General features: G+C 46.0%; 1 long non-coding RNA gene across 1 annotated transcript in view; it reads left to right on the top strand.

The window, feature by feature from the left end:
* Positions 1-5,253: 5,253 nt before the first annotated feature.
* LOC139046217 (uncharacterized) overlaps positions 5,254-19,090 on the top strand; it is a 35,492-nt gene continuing 21,655 nt past the window's right edge. Inside the window, exons 1-2 of the long non-coding RNA XR_011505976.1 lie at positions 5,254-5,430; positions 16,537-16,648. This is a non-coding gene — a long non-coding RNA (uncharacterized lncRNA). The remainder of the gene's footprint in view (positions 5,431-16,536; positions 16,649-19,090) is intronic.

The following is a 19,090-nucleotide window of genomic DNA, read 5'->3' as shown; positions in this document are numbered from 1 at the left end:
GGCCGGGAAGGTGGAAGAGGGTTCCCCTGTATGGGCTAGCTGGTGGCAAGCTCTCAATCCTGGGCAGTCTCTCACCTGCATCCATCTTGCCTGTCCATTCTTGCTCTGATGGCTAGCTGCTTATGGCGTGCTCTGGCCAACTGAGGAGAGAGCCCGCTGCTGACACAAGAGGTGACACTCAGCATGTGTTGATGCCTGATGGAATGAAGTGGGACATCTCTGTGCCATGGGTGCTGGGTGCCCTCAGCTGACTTCTTCCTACCACCTCCCGGCCTGGGGGTGGGAGGGGGCGCTGACTGACTGAGGGAGGGAGGAGGGCATGGTGGATGGGGCCTGGCTTCGGATTCTCACAGCCTGGGTCAATTGCTGGTTCTGCCACTTACCAGCTGTGTGTTAGTGGTCAAGGTTAGTACCTTGAATATGGCACCTCTGGTCTCTTTTCTCTCTGTGACATTCAAGACAATCTCCAATACATCCTTGAGAGGCTGCTCAGCTTGTCCTCCTCCTGGCTTAGAAAGCAGGTCCTGGCATAGCTTCTTGGAGCCTCAGGGGCCATCAGAGGTCAGAGGTCCCTGCAGCAGACACTGTACAAATGCAAATGCAGCCCAGGCGGAGGACACAGCTACCCCCACAGGGGAAGCGAGAAGACTGGGACAACCCCAGGGGCCCAGAGAATGCATCCAGTTGTGCCTGGAATGAGGACCAGGAGGTCTACTGCCACAATGGTGACAGAGCAAAGAAAAACTACTGTCCTGTGACATTTGACCTTATTTTTAATCCCAAATGGTGTGTCAGGAGAAACTGGTTATATTCATACTTTGAGAGACGGAAAATGTTTCATTGTCTTAATTAGTGTGTTGGCTAACTGCTGTGATTGATCTTTTTCTTTTTTCACGTAACCATTGGCTTTTTCTACTTCTTTATGCCTAAATCTTCTTTATTAAATACAGCTACAGGACGAAACAAGACCACTGCAAAATTCCATTCTTCAGACTCCGCTGGGCCCTCAGGCTGTCTTCCCGCGCCCTCTCAGCACCACTCTCCTTCAGAGGGTGCTGTACCGACTGCTTCCCCTTCTGACCCCCCTCTTCTGTCTCCAGCTCTTTCCGCCTGTCTCCTACTCCCACCACTGTGTGGAAACTGTGTTCTCCACATCCGCGGACCTCAGGCGCATCGCTCTGCACTGCGGCCCTCGCACCCCACAGTGCTGGCCAGGCTCTTGTCCTTCTGTGCAGAGATGCTCTGGGGCCTCGTCTGTCACCCTCTCCTGACAGCTCCCCTCATCGTCCTCTCCTCCCAGGCTCCGCCTTCTTCAGTCCCTGCTGGCGACCCCATCTCTGTCTGCCCTGACTCCTCCTGAGTGCCAGTTCTTTAAGTCACAGTGCCTGGTGAACATCTCCATGTGACATTCTATCGGGATCTAAAATGACAGCATGAACTACAGTGTTGAACACAGGATTCCTGGCTGTGCGGTCCCTGATCTCTTTCCTGTCAATCTCTCAGTTATCTTTGCCTCCATGACACAGCAGCCTGGGTGACCACTAAGTTCAGCCAAGTCTTTCTTTTCCAATTCTGTGTAGTCATCTCGTCATTCAGTTACCATGAACACAATGGCCATGGCTTGATCACCAGCTGTCCACTCCCCACAGCTGCTGCTGCCGTGTTCTGGGTCTCTGTATTTCTTGCAAGACTGTAGTATTACTCAGCTTTTGGGAATTCTAGCTCTGTTTTGTCCCCATTTCAAGCTACCTAAATATAACCATAATCTTCCCTAACCCTAGTTCCAATTATATTTCTGACATATTTAAAAGCTTTACCATTTCCTCATTGACTCCATGTTTTTTTGCATGAATTCAAATGTCTCCATATTCTGCTGTCTACTGACTTTTCAGCATTACCTCCCATCACTGCCTGTGAAATAATCTTTCTTTTTTAAATGTCTCAGTAGATTTTTTTTTTTGGTGAGGAAGATTGGCCCTGAGCTAACATCCACTGCCACTCTTCCTCCTCTTTTGCTTGAGGAAGAGTCGCTCTGAGCTAACATCTGTGCCAGTCTTCCTCTACTTTGTATGTGGGTTGCCACGACAGTGTGGCTGACAAGCAGTGTAGGTCTGTGCCTGGGACTTGAAGCACACCAAACTTAACCACTATGCCACGGGGCTGGCGCCTCAGTAGCTTTTGACATTGTTAACTATTCACTCCTTGACAGGCTCTCTTTTCTTGGCCTCTGGATCACCACCATCTCCTGGTTTCCTTGCTGTCTCTCTGGGCATGCATTTTGCAGCCCATTGTCCCAGGCAGGTACACAGTGGCATTCCACCAGGCTTAGTCCTGGGCCTTCATTCAGGACCATGGCTTCAGTGAGCTCCTGTGGGCAGCCGACATGGGCATTGAAATCTTCTTCTAGAACTTTCTTCTCAGCTCCAGAAACACATATCCAACTGCTTTCTTGAAGCTTCTATCCAGGTGGCACTTTGGTCTTGACATAATAAAAACAGAATCCAAAACTTGAGCTCCAAGTCCCACCTGTTCCTGTGTCCCTCATTTTAGGAAATTGCCAGGTTGACACTGTCCTCTCACCTGCCCCAAAGGGAGCCTGCACCCTGCTGAATTTGCCCGTCAGGTATTCTCACACCCCCACCTTGACCCACAGCCAGCCCTTCAGTCCGAGCTGCAGCTTCTCTCCTGCCTCACAGAAATATGTTTTCTGTGTCTGCTGCCACGGCTCGCCGTCCTTTTCCTACACAGCCTCTGGCCAGCGCGGTCTCTCTCAGAGCTCGTCATGCCGCTTCCCTGCTTAAACCCTTCAGTGCATCTACACTCTGTTTTCTTTCCTTTCAGAACAAAGAGCAGAATCCCTGATAGGACCCACAGCTCTCCCCAGTTGGGTCTCTGCCCCTCTCTTGGGGTGGCTCTCTCACGTGAATCCAGTGCTTGCGGCCAGCTACTCTCTGCTTTTTGGGCTTCTGCATGTTACTTTCTTTGCCTCCCTGAGCTTCCACACCATCTTTGGCCGCTTCACAGGTGCTTGTCCTCCAGATCTCAGTCCAAGGCTGGTTTGTTTTGTTTTTTGAGGAAGATTAGCCCTGAGCTAACATCTGCTGCCAATCCTCCTCTTTCTGCTGAGGAAGACTGGCCCTGAGCTAATGTCTGTGACCATCTTCCTCTACTTCATATGCGGGACGCCTGCCACAGCATGGCTTGATAAGTGGTGTATAGGGCTATGCCTGGGATCCGAACCGGTGAGCCCTGGGCCGCCGAAGTGGAGCACGCGAACTTAACTGCTGCGCCACTGGGCCGCCTCCCGAGGGTGGTTCTTTACAGCTGCTTTGCCTGAAGCTTGGAGGAGCCAGGCCTTTAGCCTCACGGTGCACTGAGTCACTGCTGCACCTCTTATAGCTGCCGCTTTGCACCTACTTGCATGATGACTAGATGACTGGAGGTCTTCCAGTGTGGTGCGAATCATGCCTCCTTCTCAACCGCTACTTGAGAGAATAACATTTTCTTTTTTCAACACAGCTGTGGAATCATACCGACACCGTTCAGTGGTTTCCTGCACAAGCTGCTGTGGCTTTGATAAACACCCTGCATGGATGAAGAAAATGAGGTTCCATGACTCAAGAATCATCATAAATTAGCTAGAAAATCTGGAGGCTTTGGGTCCTAGGACAGCAGGGCCTGGTGCGTTTAGGTCCTCACAGTGTCCTAATTTGGCTACAATTTTCTGTATGCACAAAGCCCATGAAGGGAAAAGGCCAGTCAGGGTGGCAGTGACTCATCCGGAGGCCCCTCATTGTGCCCATGTCACCCAGAGGAAGCCCTGTGTGAACACAGTTAGCCTCTAGAGTGAGTTCAGCGCTGTCTGCGATGGGAGCAGGGTTCCTGAGTTTGTAGTGAGCAAGTTCCTGGCTCCTTTCTACCCCGCCGGTGCCTTCTGTCTGTCCCTGTGGCTTCCTTCTTTTCCTATCCCTTGGCCTTGGGTGGGTCCACCTATGTCTTCTTCCATTTTGTTCTGTGCCCTGCTGCAGCTATGTCTGGCCTCAGAGCCTCCTCTCCCAGCGGGAATTCCTCCCCTGACCCGTCAAGGCCTCACCTCTGGAGGCAATTACTGCCTGGCCCATGAAAATATATAAGGAGATTTGAAGAGCTATCATGTTACATCCTTCTTATTTTACCGGCAATAAATCCAGTCCTGTGCTCTCATGTGGACTCTCAACGCTGTATGTTAGGAGTCTATTTCTAAAGGAGGAATATTTCACAGTCCCCAAGATTCTCTACGACCTGCTCATATTTCAAGTGCTATGCCAGGTTAGACTAAGAAACTTCCAGAATAAAAGGAAATTATGCTCCAGGAGCTAAACGCACACACTTCTTGCTTCGCCCTCCCTTTCCGCCAGCTCAGACCTCAGCTTCTCTCAGATTTCTGTACTGTGCTCTGGCCTCAGGCCATCCCTGGATTCTGCTTTTGCTTATAATTGTCTCAGAATATTTTCTCAGAACACCTGTGCTCATGGGCCCCGTTGGACTTGCTAGATGCATCTTCCTCGGCTCCCTATGCAGAGGCAGAGTCTCTGGGGTAAGGGCCTTGAAATCTACATTGTCATCTCTTCCAGGTGATTCTTAGGCACGAAAAGTTTGAAAACTGCTATTTTACGTGCTAAGTTTTTGGGATCTGAGCTCCATTTGCAAAAACTCGGTCTTGGCTTGCTTCTTATTTCAAACTCCACCCCTGTAGGTGCTGACTCAGTACTCCCCTAGAAAAGAGTCCTCAAGGCAGCCAGAGAGTGGCCCTCCCTCCCTCTCCATCCCACAAATCCCCCTCCCGCAGGCCCAGAGGGTGCTGGGCTCCTGGCTGCAGAGAACCCTGGGAAGGTGAGGAGGGCCCTGCCAACCACCTTTTGGTGGCTTGGTGTTGCCAGGAGAGAAATTTTCTAGGGAAGTTCATAAATGTGTGTGGCCAAACAGAGAAGCAAGTATTGTTTACAAGGTGGCTTAAGCCCTGAAGATGAAAGACAGGGACATCATCTAGGCAAAATGAAGCTGTACGGGAGGGAGGTGGAGGTGGGAATCAGCAGAGGGAAAGAAAGGTAGACTCAGGTGGTGGCAAAGAATGGACAGGGCAGAGGGTGGCCCTTGACCGAGTGTGGGCTGGGCACTGAAACAGGGCCAGCTCCTTAAGGGTGCGGATAGAGTGGGCTGGCCCACTCCTGTCCCCTCCCTGGCCTCCGTCCTGATTCAGGTTGGAGTGAGGCATCACCACATCTCAGGTGCTGGGAGGGGCCGCCTGCTGGATTTGAGACAGACTGAGCAGGCGATGGTTCCACAGCACATCCTTCCTGTTCCCGGTCCATTCACTCGGGGGAACAGCAGCTGAGAAAGATGCCTTGAAGCAGGCTGGCCAAAGACTCCAGTCCCTCTTCCTTTCTCCAGGTAACTATCCATCCTTGCATCTCTCCTTGGTCCTTACCAGACTCAGGGCCCTTGGCAAGCTGTGGACAGAAGCTTGGTCTCCTGGCAGGAAGCTCCAACCATGAGCCCATATCCTCAGAGGGCAGAGACTAGGTGGTGGCCTTGGTAGGGAAGTGCTAACACGTAGGGTCGGGAAAATGACTTTTGTCGCGGCCTTCCTGTTTGACCTCACGGGCTTACCCTGTTTTGTTTCTGTACAGAGGGACTAGACACACAGCATTTCATGAGCATATGGGGCACAGGCCTCTGGCCCCAGATCAGGCAGGGTCCCACATGACAGTGTTTCTGGGTTGGTAGGTAGAGAGGATAGATGACTGTTCCAGGCTCACAGTGATTAAGGACAGTGGTCTCTGCTCAGGGATGTTTCTCCAGAATGGATTCTGTGTGTGAGGGAGGAGGAGGTTAAGGAGACTCCACAGGAGTGACAACTGACTCATAACTAGTATTACTATTATATAAGCAACAAGCACTGTCCTGACTATCACTGACTGAATGGGAATAGTTGTATTTGCTTATGAGCCATCTCTTACGCTTGGGAAGGACTAGGCCAGTGCTCATTGAACTGTGGTGGGCATCAGAATCACCTGGGGAGCTTTGTGAGACCCCTGAGGCCCATGTCCCCGCCTTCTCTGAGCAGCCTGGGGCTCTGTGGTCTCTACGATCCTCCCAGGTGATTCAGACACATGTCAAAGCCGGAGAACCACTGACTGAACAAAATGGAGTCCTGTGACATGTCTAGGGGTCAGGAACACTGTGTGTGGATGGAATTGCAACCAGGCTAGTGAGAAGAGCAACAGACTTCAGGCAAAATGTGTTAAAGGCCTGAACCAGGATTTTCAATCCTGGCTGCCTACTAAAATCAGCTAAGGAGTTCAAAAAATTAAAGATGTCTGACTCCCCTCCTGGCGATATTCTGCTTTCTTGGTCTGGGGTGGGGCCCGGGCCGTGGTACTGCTGAAGCTCTCCAGGTTTCTAATGTGCCATTATGGCCGGTGAGAACTCTTGACCCACACGGCTGCTGTCACCTTTATCTTGGTTTTAGACTACCCCATCTTTGCTTACAGGTAATACTTGGAAAGGCTACCTGATAGATTGCCAACCTTACATTTCTAGATTGAGAACCAGATGCTAGGAATTATAAGCATGATCTACCCATAGGCATTCTGAGGAAGACTCCATTGTCATAGAAAAAAGGTATTTGTTAAAAGTTGGATTTTGCTTTCTCATATGCCATTCTTGCCTGCCCCACAGCACGTGACAGGAGGAGGGTGACTTATACAAATGGACAGACTTCCACAGAGACCCATCAAAGGATTGAGAATGTAAACCAACTTCAAAGAGAGGGTGTTGGACGGTGATGACAGTTTTAGCTTGACCCACTTTCTTTTCATGGCCCTTTTACTAGAGGGTGACTATCTATGCCTGTGTCTAAAAGATCTTATGAAGGTGCAGTTGGGGACCATCACTCACAGAGAGCTGCTATTGACAGAAACAGTCTTTTGGACTTTGCAACCTGTTATTGTGCATTTTCATTCCCAAAGGCTCAGCCCCCACGGAGACCTAAGAGAACAAAGGCAGCAGTGCTTGCCATGTGAGGCAAACGTGCTTCGTGATCACAGAGGATGAGGGCTCGGCCAGTGCAGCCTGGAGCCTGCCAATTGCCTGATGGCCCTACTGGAGACTTGCTACTCTGTGCACTCGGCTGACCTCCCTGACTTCCCCAAGGGCCACACCCTCAGCATTCCCACTGAAGTGCACTCCCTTCCTTTACCGGCCTCAGAGCCGAGAGGAGAGGTTCAAGGTTGACCCAGGAGAGGGAGGAGAACACCCCATGGTCACTCACTGCCTTGGAGGGCTGTGCCAAGGGGGCACTGGGTCCTACATTTGTCAAGCAGCAAGGCCTTGCTCATAGGCAACATCCTGCTTCTACGACCCCATCTTTTCATACACAGGTCTGGTGGGGACATTATGATTTCCATAAATGACAGGCCAGGAGGATAGGAGAGTGGAATGTGACTTCACCTTATCTTAAATAAGTAAACCAAACACACCAACACACAAAAAACATGCACTTGTGCTGGACAGTCCTTCTTTCTGACATGTTTTTGGTCTTCAGGCTCCCCAGTGGTGTCTGATGCAGTGGCAAGGGAAGCTCTGGGAAATCCAGGTGATGCCAGCCGTCCACTGGAACCTTATCTTAAAGCTTATTTTCCCCAGATGGACGTCGGAGTGTAGGAATGGCAGCGAGGGTGGCCTCCTTCCTTTCTGGCTCTGCTGTTTGTACACTTAGAGCCTTGGGAGACAGAGCTCCCTCTCCATTTCAATTCCGCCCTCTCCCCAGGGGAGTGTAATGGGTTAGCAGCCACAGCCAGTGTTACCATTTCTCTCATTTTCCAGGCTACCAATGGGAAGCATTTTAAAACAGGATCCCAAAGGGGCTGGCCTGGTGGTGCAGCGGTTAAGTTCACACATTCCGCTTCGGCATCCCGGGGTTCACCAGTTCCGATCCTGGGTGCCAACCTACACACCACTTGTCAAGCCATGCTGTGGCAGGTGTCCCACATATAAAATAGAGGAAGATGGGCATGGATGTGTGCTCAGGGCTAGTGTTCCTCAGCAAAAACAGGAGGATTGGCAGCAGATGTTAGCTCAGGGCTAATCTTCCTCAAAAAACCCCCCCAGATTTCCAAAGAAACTTTATGTTTCTTCTATTTGGACAACTGCTAACAAGAATAGAAGAGGGTTAGGACTGAGACCAAGAGCTGGAAACTGCAGTGAAGCAGATTTGGGCTCAATCTGGAAATTCCAGTGATTGTAGTGGTCACATGGAGTACTCTCTGCCTTGTAAGGAATTAGCTGCCCTGTGCCACAAATATTCCATCAGAGGTAGATATTATAATTAGATAATTCACAGATATCGAGTATATACCTACTTTGTGCCAGGCACACTGTGCTAGGCCCTGAGGATATAGCAGTGAAGAACACTGGGATCTCTCTCATCTTGGAGCTGAGAGGGTAACATGGCAGGCGGAGAATGTAAACATGAAGCAAATGTGTCAATGTAGGGGATACGTGCCAGATGGAAACAAATACGGAGCAACGACAGAGGATAAGGTGGGGAACTAATTTAGACAGGGTTGTCAAAGAAGAGCCCGTCAAGGAGATGGAGCTGATTATCGCCGTAAATCCTGATTGTGAAATCCCAGAGCTGAAACTAACCTTGATAGTAATCTAGTATAAATATGCGTGGTCACAGATGCAGAGGTGTCCAGGACTGGAAGAGAATTGCATGGACATCAGAGGCAGAGTGTGGCCAGGACCCAGGAGCCCGGGCTCCCAGCATGGTTGTGTCTTTTCCGTTGGAACTCACCTATGAGTTCCCTCATATAAGTTGGGTTCTGAGGCCTTGTGGCCCTTTCCAATTCCTAGATAGTGGAATTCAAAGAGTATGAGGGGTGTTTACAGCACCGGGTTGTTGAGACTGTAAAATCAAATTCACCAATCCCATTGTGGATTGAATTTTCTGGATTGACAAATTATATAGATTCCAAATCGGAGGGATACCAAACCATCTTGACTTGCTATGGCACTGCCTCAGCTATGTAATTAGCTCATCGTCTGACATGAAAGACAAAAGTGGGTGGTGGATGCCTGTGAGAGGCTTATAGAAACCATTTGAAGAACTAGTGGTGCCTGCTAATAGTGAGCTTAGCGCTCTTTGCCTCACTCTGACCCTCCCTCTGAAGAATACATTCCTGGAGACAAGTTCTAGCTTTTGGTTCTCAGCTCTCAGGAGTGGGTGCTTTTATTTGAGTCTGTAGTCTCATCTTCTACAATAAGGCCTCCGTGAGAAATTTTCAGATGAGAACTAAATGGCACGAAGAGTCAGCCACTAGGAGACATGAGGTGGGGAAAACAACCAGGGCGAAAGTCCCAAGGCAGGAATTAGGTTGGTACATGAGGACTATAAAGAGGGAGGAGCATCACGTGTGAGGTCTCCTTCACATCTGAATCTTTGAATATGAGTTGTTAGTGGGCAGGATTCATGTATGTGCTTCAGTAGAGGGCACTGTGTCACACTAGGGGATTCAGATTATTTTCAGAGGGCATGGGAAGCCACTAGGAAGTGTTAAACAGAGAGTGATAGGATTTTATTTATGTGTTTGTGAATCACTCTGAGTGCTGGGTGAGTGACTTATTGGAGGGCAGAGGGAAAGGCTGGATATGGAAGACCACAGAGCAATTTCAGAGCCAGGGATCATTGCCATTGTGTTTGACCTGAGAGGCGTTGGAGATAAAGAAAAAGGGACCCATTAAGAGTATATTCTACATATAATATGGATTAGATATATATAGATTATATATAATGTGGATTAGACTCACGAAGGCAAATTGGAGCCAATGGTGGACACTGATGGAAGGCATATTTTAATTTTGCACGTTTCCATTTGAGAAGCAATATGGTAGAAAGAGCACAGGATCTGGTGTCTGTGAAACATGGATTCCACTTTAGCCCTTTCACTTAAAAGCTTTATGAGACAGGGCAGCTCCCTCCCTGGACCTCCATGAATTTCCGCGAAATGGGGAGAATCAGATTTGCCTGCAGAGTCACTGTGCCGTATAACCAGGCTGCATGCTGGGCACACGCTCTTCAAGAAGGAGCTCAATACCAGTTAGTTCCTTTTCCCTCCTGTCGCTGCCCATGGAAGGTGTCAGCCTTGGAGCAGGCCTCCAGGGATGCTCCACCGCAGGGGGCCTCAGCGTCAGGGGCAGTGGGAAGGCTCCTGTTCCAGGTGGGAATTTGGACTTGGAACTTTAAAGGTCCTTCCGCATTTTAAGGTGACATGATTCTACACATTTGTTACATCTGTGATTAGCCATTGATAAATACATGGGGAAAAGGGAATTAAATGCTCCTTTTATTAAGCCCGTGGTGGAGCGCTGATGGAACAGTCAGATCAGCGGCCGACACCCACTCTGCAGCATGTGTGGGCTGCTGTGTGTGAATTGCAGACCTCACGGAGGCCTGTCACACGTCCCAGAGTTCTTCCCATGTGCTGGGTTTTATTAAATTACAATCAATGCCTAATAGGGAAGTTTCTTCGTGTTTTTAAAATTGGTTACTAGTTTTTTTGTTTTTGTTTTGTTTTTAAGATAAAATAGATAAGAGATAAGGGTATTAAATTGTTTAAAATTCCTTAAGTCTTTCGAAAGCTGTTGTGGTTGATTAAAGCCAGTGAGTTGACCTACTTGTCATCCTAGTATCATCAAGGAAGTGTCTTCAGCGTAGAAACTTGATGGCGTGAACAAAAACAAGTCCAATTATTTGAAAATAATTTTCGTATTTTGGATTTATTTAAAAAAACACAAATCCTGAAATTCTGTAAAAATGACCAGTCCTGTTCATGTTCATTACCTGCTAGTTCTGGTGTCAGAGTGACCAGGAATCACTGATAAAGGAAGAGGAGGCTTTTCTGGTTCAGCTTCTGTTTAGGAAGAGGTGCTGGCAAGGACAAATTTTCCAGAACTATGTAGGCTGAGCCCTTAGAAGTCTGGCATTAGTGCAAACAGGTGTGTTATCACCTAGACTATGGATGAGTTTGCACTGCATTTCAGAACACTTAACTCTAAATTAACAAGAGATTGAAGAATTCTTTAAAATCAACTCACAAACACTTTATTTATGCTTCTCATGGGTGCTACACCAGCAAGGGAGCTTATAGTTTCTGAGATGAGTTTTTTTCTAAACTCCTGATTTTGTGCACATGCACACAGAGCATATATTTGACTAGTGGAGTCCCAGTTCTCTAGGTTGGGCCAGTGTCCTTTACATTTTTGTGAAGTAGACCTCATACCTTTAGAACTCAGAATTCCTGAGGTTATAGGACTCTTGAGCCTGAGTGCTTGGGAATTCTGAAGTTTAACCTTGATTCTCTAAAATTATCTAAGCCCCAGTTTCTCTCTGACTCAGTTTCTCCCTCTGTGAAGTAGAGGCAACAGCACTTGCTCCTTTTGAAAGTCTGAAGGTTGGGGAAGGTTGTCAGGGTAGTAAAATAATTTGATATGCTGAAGTAAAATGTAGTTTAAAACTGTGTTTCTACTCATGGAAATGAAAATTAGCCTGTTCGTTTTTTTCCTAACAGTAATGGCCACTGGGAGATTAAGGTAAAATGAAAGAGTCTTTAAAATAGTGCATTCAAGGGCATTCTAATTAGATTGCTTCTTAATGGTTAGTTTCATCGACTGATTCCCACAAGATGCAGGCGACGTGGTATTCTGGTCAGAGGTCACATCTAACAGTCCTCTTGTTTCATGATAATTGCACAACTAGTTAGAAATGCTACAACTAGTTATTAGAAATGCTATGGTGTGGCATCTCATGGGAGTCTACACTACACATATTTAAGGTTAATGAAAGTCACGAGCTTTGATAGGGCTGTGTTTATGTCTACCTTTCATGAAAATTGCTATTCCCCTCATCTTTTGTTTCAGTGATTATAGTCAAACTATACCTTCATGAACTGTGTGTATATTTTGCTTTCTTAGATCCAGTATCTTTGCAACTTGTAAAGAAATTTGAGAAGGTGGCGCAATTCCCACAAATCACATGGAGCAGGCTCCAATTTTCTCTCCCCACGCTGCAACCCTCCAACAAATTGAAATAGAAGCTAGGGAGTGGAAGCGTCTCTTTTCCCGTCATGCGCTTGACTGTTAGGAAGTCATATTTCATAGTTATAGTGTGTGATAGTTGAAGATATATTTAGGGAGCTGAGGAAACAGACACATGAGTCTTCTCACTCGGAAGTTTAGCTAATTTCTTATAGGATTAATGGTAGAGCTCTACATCACAATCTATTCCTAGCAGTTAGCTGTTGGGAACTAAAGAGTCCCTGTATTAAGAAAGCAAATAAATGGCACAAGCTATTTGGGTTGTTAAATGCTATGGAAGGACAATTTCTAAGTCTTTGCTAAGTCATGGTTTTTAGGTACTTCTCGGCTCTAAGAAGGCTTCCAAGACTGACTGGAAGGATGGGATTGCTGGTGGTGACTGTCATTCACTCCGATGGACACATTTGCTTCAAGTGGCATTCTACCATAATGCAGATACTGTTGGACGTTGGTGTGTACTTTGGCTCTGGAGATAAACAGAGAGATTGGAGTTGGATGAATGAAGGTCTTCCACTTTGTGTCTCTTGCTTCCTAACCTATTTGCCTGCCCTCCTTTCCTCCTCCCGTGCTTCTCCTTCCCCGGGCAGTGAGTGCCAGTCGTGCACTCACCACTATTAGATGCTGAGGATTCTCAGATAAACTGCCCTTTCCCCAGGAGAACCACTCATTATGAAACTCTTTAAAGAGTATTAGGAGGACTTAGCTTAGACTACTGCAGCAAATATAACAAATCGAGAAATTCACTTACAGTGAGTCGATCCTTCCGTGTTTTGAAAGATTCCTCATTTCAGGTTTGGGGGCTTTGGGTGCAAAGGCTTGATAAAGACCATTTTTACATATTCCCACTGAGTTGAACTACACACACAAATCATTTAGCAGCATTTCCAATATCTCATAATGCAGTTTTACTTTGTGTTTGTGGCAGGATTTCTCTACAGGTTTCTGACATTAGAACATCATCCATTGTCCCAAGCTGGAACAGGAATGGAGAGACCAAGAGGCAAGGATCTGTCTGAGTTGCTCGCCAGTCACAGGCCAGGCTTGGCTCAGCAGCCTGACTTCCTGCTGCCCTGGCTTGGCTCAGCAGCCTGACTTCCTGCTGCCCAGGCTGCCTGGTGCTCCATCTAGCAATTGTTGCCAGGGTGGCTGAAGCTGCTGATTACAAAGCCACAGCTCATAGGCTAATAATTTTGTCTGGATTTCTATCAAGGCCAGGAATGCCGGTCAGCAGCAAATGCAGGAAATTTTAAGAGATCAAGAGCAGTTGACAACAAAATCCATTCTGGGATGTTTTTAACAAAACAATCAAGGATTCAGCACTTCCCAGGGGGTGAGGACCAAAATGGAACATGACCAACAGCCAGCATCACCTCTGCGATCTCGCACGTCTATTTTGAACCATAAGGAATGATCTAAAAATAATGCCTGGACCTCACAGTATTGATGCTTTTGTTATTTACCCTTTTATGCTTTGGTCTTTTGAAAAACATCTTCATAAGGGCTGAGAATTTCCTATCATTTGTATTTATAGAGTCCTTTTTTCTAAAGAAGTCCAAGTGCCTACTCCCATTTCTGAGAACTAAATGGTGGGTCTTCCTGGGGGAAAAGTGACTTAAGATGGGTTATAAAGAAAGTGGTGGAAGAATGAGATGAGAATGCCTATCTTTTGATAACTCCAGGTTTGGCTGCTCAGTCGCTCTGATCCTTCCTAAGAAAGGACAGCACTCCCTCTTTGCCTTTGCCTGGGTTCCTGTCCCCACCCGAATCCTCCCCTACTCTGCTGTCTAAACCACACCTTTCCTACTAGGCCCTTCAGGGAGTTGGGCCTGACCCACCTTTTGCTCCTAATGACTGCCCCCTTCTCTGATTTCTGAGGGTACTTACTGTCGGTTGTGACCCCTCACATCTTCTTCAAGTCACACTTCACAAGCGTCTGTCTCTCCAACATGGTTTTAGGCCCCTGGAGGGGCAGGAACCTGACCCGTGTACCTTTCCAAATGCTCAGGGTCCCTGATGCAACAGTAGACCCTTCAAAACAGCCAGCAAGCCTGAGTTGAAGTAGTTCCTAGTCCCTATCATGAAAGGTGATTCAGGCCCAAATCACAAAAGAGAGCACTCTCGGGCAGCCCAGCTGTCGCTCTGGCAGACTGAAGACTCTGGTTTATAGGATCTCTGTTGCTTCACTGTGTGATCCATGGCCAATCTCATCACTTTGCCTTGGTTTAGTTAATTCATCTGAATTACAATAAGATATGGCAGCGAACTGTGAGTAGTAACTAAGAAACCACAAGGAAGCTCTCTGCCCAAACTGGAAGAGTTTCCTAAATGTGGAATAAGTATGATATGCCAATCTTCCTCATAGGAGCAATGGAGCAGGAAGCTGTGGCTGAATGGGAACGCCAGTTAGGACTGGGTTAAGATCCAGTATGGATTTAAGAACACCAATCACAGCCATGGGACATGAAATTGATGGAAACGTTGCCCTTCTCAGGGACAGTTCACACTTCACTCCACACACTACAGACTTTTTGTTCATGCAAAGCACCTGGCCTGGTGGATATAAAATAAGGTGTGAGCTGGGTGGATCACCTGAAGGGAAGGATCCAAGCCCGGTCCCACTGCCACCGCCAGCCTCAGAATATCAGCCCCTGGTACCTCGGCACCTCCAGAGAGCTCAGCAGGTGGGGGGTGTGTCCAGTCTAGCAGGCTGCATCCCAGTCACTCAGGGGTCTTGTGATCTGACTTTGCTTTCTGTGTTGATCCTGACGTGCCCAATGGCCTGCTCACTAACATAGCTTCTCGAATGGTCACGGGAAATAGAAGTTCATATATCCTGTTGAAGAAAGAAGTAGCAAAAAAAGGAGAGAATCTTGGAAAGGGTTGGAGACAGATGTGTGACCAAGTGGAAAGGTAAAGTCAGTTTAGATAAAGACACAGGAGACTGGAGGTCCCGTGTGGTTGTGTGCAGAGGGGATGGAGTGAAGAGACGAGGTCCCAGATTCCCAACACCCACATGCTTCTGAGAAGCCATTGCCAATAGCCATGGAAACAGCACAGAATAACAGAAACAGCTCATCTGGAAGTCAGAGGTCCTTCTCACCTGCTTTATGTTCCTGCTCTCCCACTTGGTTGCTTAATAAATCTCAAGCAATTTATTACCCACCTCAACCCTAGTTTTGTCATACATAAGATGGTGGTTAGAATACATGCTTCTCCAGCAATAATCAAATTCAGTGAGAAAAATACATAAAGAATAACAACAAATGCCATAGAACACCTGGGAGTATTTTTAAGGAAAATAGATGTCATTGTAATGAAGAAAATTGCAACTCTTTTTTTTTTTTTGGCTGAGGAAGATTTGCCCTGAGCTAACATCTGTGCCAGTCTTCCTCTATTTTGTATGTGGGCGGCCACCACAGCATGGCTGACAAGTGGTGTAGGTCTGTATCTGGAAACTCAACTTGAGTTGCTGAAGTGGAGTGTGCCAAACTTAACCACTAGGCCAAGGGTCCGGCCTTGGCAACTCTTTATTGACATATAAAATGTATACATAAAATAAGATATACATTTGAACAACTATCATGTTCCTGGATAAGAAAATGACTATTGTGAAAATAGCAATTCTTCCTAAATTAATGCAGAAATTTGATGTAAGTCATTTCAATATCCTCATTTAGAAACAGAAAAAATTCTGAAGTTACTAGAGTATTTAAAATAAATAATTGAATAAAAAATAATTAGTCTTATAATTATTAAACTATGTTATAAAGATACAGTGCTCAAAACAATCTGGTTTTTGCTCATGAATAGACAAATCAATGAAACAGAAAAATAATTCAAAGATCTTGATATACATATAAATATTGTTATATATATATGTATGAATGATTAAATGTACATAAAGCAACATGAATAAAAGTATTATTCCACAAATCCTATAGGAATAACCTGTTAAAAATTGGGGAGAAAGAGTAATTTAGTCTTCAAACAAACATATTAAAGTTCAGATCAATATAAAAGTTAAAATACAGAATAACGAAAATCAGATAAAAGGAAAAACTTCATCAAATATTTGGAAGAAATGTCTACCCTTCACCCTGTGGGCTCAGAAACTCAGTTTCTTTGATTGTCCCAGGGTTTATCAAACCCCTGAATGCTGATTTGAGCTGTACAAATTCATTAAACCATTGTATAAGATCTAGTGAGAATTTATTAATTTATAGGGAGACCTGGATCTGTCAAGGCTGTCCTTGTCCCACAGGATGCTAAATGGTATGGAATCAGAGCAAAGAGAGGCTGGACCCGGGCCCAGTGTTTAATCTACAGCCTGCTGAACCATCTGGGAGTTGAGAATTGCTACTCGCACTCAGATGATGTCACATTCCTTTGTTTTCCCAGATATCACTAAATCTGCTCGAACACCCCTTGCCAGCGTTGGCAGGAAGGCCAATGCAATGTCAACTCACTCTTTGGATCTTTGGATCATGCAAGAAGCCCAGGAAACAGTTTGGTGAGCTCTCCAGGTGGAGGGATCTGGTCGTTCAGCTTGTGGGTGCCATAACCACTAGGAACCTTCGGGCCCAGGCCAGCAAGGGGATGCTTTGGGGTGCCCCTACTTCTCCTAACTCATCATGGTTTCAGAGTCCCTACCATACGCTCCTACGGGTGGTACAATGCCCAGTCTTTTCAGTTACTTTCCAGCCATGCCTACTGAGGCCTTGTCCCCTTGGATCATCTGTGTATTGAAGTAACCAGTAAACATCATCCTTCTCTCAGACTCACCTCTCCTTCCCAACCTTCAAGACTGAAAAGGTCCATCCCAACCTTTTTGTGTAAATTAGGGTTCATCCATCTGGCCCCACTAGAAGAGAGAGGCCTGGTCATTGTCAAATCTTCCATAGGATGGTGACCTTATAATTTATTTTCTGAAACAAAACAGTTTTGAGAGTGAAATGGAGGTGAGTGGGAGTTATTAATAATAATGCTGAGAAAACAGGAGAAAACCAGGACCACCTCCCACCAGCACTCTTACTTGTTGGTCACTTTTTCTCCGCTTCTCTGCCCAACCCACTCCTACTTCTGATTGTCATATTCTTTAGCCACATTGATGCCTTTAGTATTCTTTCATTCTTTGCTGCCCCCGTCCCTTCAGGGTAACGTTTCAAATTTCTGTCTCACTGATTATGGTTCGGTTATTAGAGTAAAACTCTCAAAGGAAATCTTATTTCCAAGTTCCTGAGGGCATCTCAGGATGGTTGTCCACATACTTCCTCTTCCCTTCCCTTTCCCTCTCCCCTGCCCATCCTGGGTATTTATCTTAATAAAACAATCTGAAATTGTAGTATTATTTAAAATAATGCAGAAATAAAACCCCAAGAGCAATGCAAATGTTCCACAAGAAGGGGAGGTCCAAAACAAAGCTGACGGTAGCAAGACGATTGGTTAATATTTAGGAAGGTGATGATTTTGAAGAATTTAGCAACATAGAAAATGCATATGCTATAATGATTACTGAAAAATTAAGAAGGAGGCTACAAAGTTGTACCACTTTGACTATACTTATATGAAACTAAGAATAAATACATTAAAATGTCAGGATGGAAAAAATGCCAAAATGGTAACAATGGCTTTGTTTCAGTTATAGGATTAGGGGTGATTATTTTTTCTCTCTTTCTCTATTCTCCAATTTTTCTGGAATGTGGCTCATATAATGGAAACAATGTTCTCTCCCTCCCCTTCTACAGGAATTAAATGAGGTAATCACTATGAAGTGCCTTTCCTTTGTTTCTTCCCTGTCCGTAACCCCATTGTATCCGGACGACCTTGTCCTGAAAGAGAGAGAATGGGACTCGGGTGGCTTCTCTTGTTCATAGGGGTGTTCCCAGGCCAAGGCTTTCTCCAGTTTTCTCTTTTGTTCTCCAACCATGTCAACCCTGAGCTACAAATGAAATGCTCTTGACAACCCCGTTGGACTTATCTTGGGGAACTCTTGCACTTATCTTGGGGAAGTCTCGCACCTGCAAAGCAAGGCTTCCATATCACTTCCACAGAAACTTCAACCCTGTCAAAAACAGCTTTGTTATGTGAAGTTTTATTGGGAAAGGAAATGTCCTGAGAATTTTTTACAGTTCAGTGTGTTACCAAAGTTGACTCCTTCTCTCTGACACTCACTCAGATTTCTGGCCCCCTTGGTGGTCCAGGCTCTCAGTGTGTTGAACGGTGATTCCCTGTTCAGGCTCTGAAGTTACTCTGAATTTAGCTTCACCGTGATATGTTTTCCACTTCTTCAATTTTATTTTATTTTGTTTTTTCTAAACCATTTGTGAAAAGGAAAATGGTTCTTCTTAAGGATGAAGCATCTTTCCTCCATTAACTAATGAAGGCATCCCTGAATAGGACCCCCTCTCAAGAGTCTTGGAGAGGCCAATGTGGAGAGGCACAGACCCAGGGAATGAGCCATGGAGAGGCCAGGATCCTGCTCTCGGGGGAACCCTGAGCACTCTTCTCAGATTTTCTTCCATGAGTCAACTAAACCCAGAAAACTGTCCCTTAAATTTGTCTTTCTGTCTTGGGCAAATCCTGACTTCACCAATGTAAAAAGGCCTATGAGATACATTACCAATATTTATTTCAGCAGACTATTGGAAGCATTCTAATCTCCATCAATAGGGGCCTGGTTCAATAAATTGTTCATCCTAACAACAAAAATTCTATTAAAAAAAGTGAAATGCAGAGCAGTGAGGTGCCATTTGTGTTAAAATGTATTTAGATGCGTATGTATTTAGATGTGCATTGGATATTTCTGCAAAGATAGACATGAAATCAGTTACATAATCCTCCTCTGGGCAGGATCACTGCAGGACTGAAAGACACAAGAAAAAACTGATTTTCATGGTTTTGTTTTTTTGTATGTCTTCGGTCCCTTTTGAATTTTGTACCAACTGATATAGAA

This window comes from Equus asinus, chromosome 2, assembly GCF_041296235.1.
Source record: "Equus asinus isolate D_3611 breed Donkey chromosome 2, EquAss-T2T_v2, whole genome shotgun sequence".
Taxonomy (NCBI): domain Eukaryota; kingdom Metazoa; phylum Chordata; class Mammalia; order Perissodactyla; family Equidae; genus Equus; species Equus asinus.
Note: the sequence above shows the minus strand (reverse complement) of the source record. Positions and strands in the feature narration are given on the sequence as shown.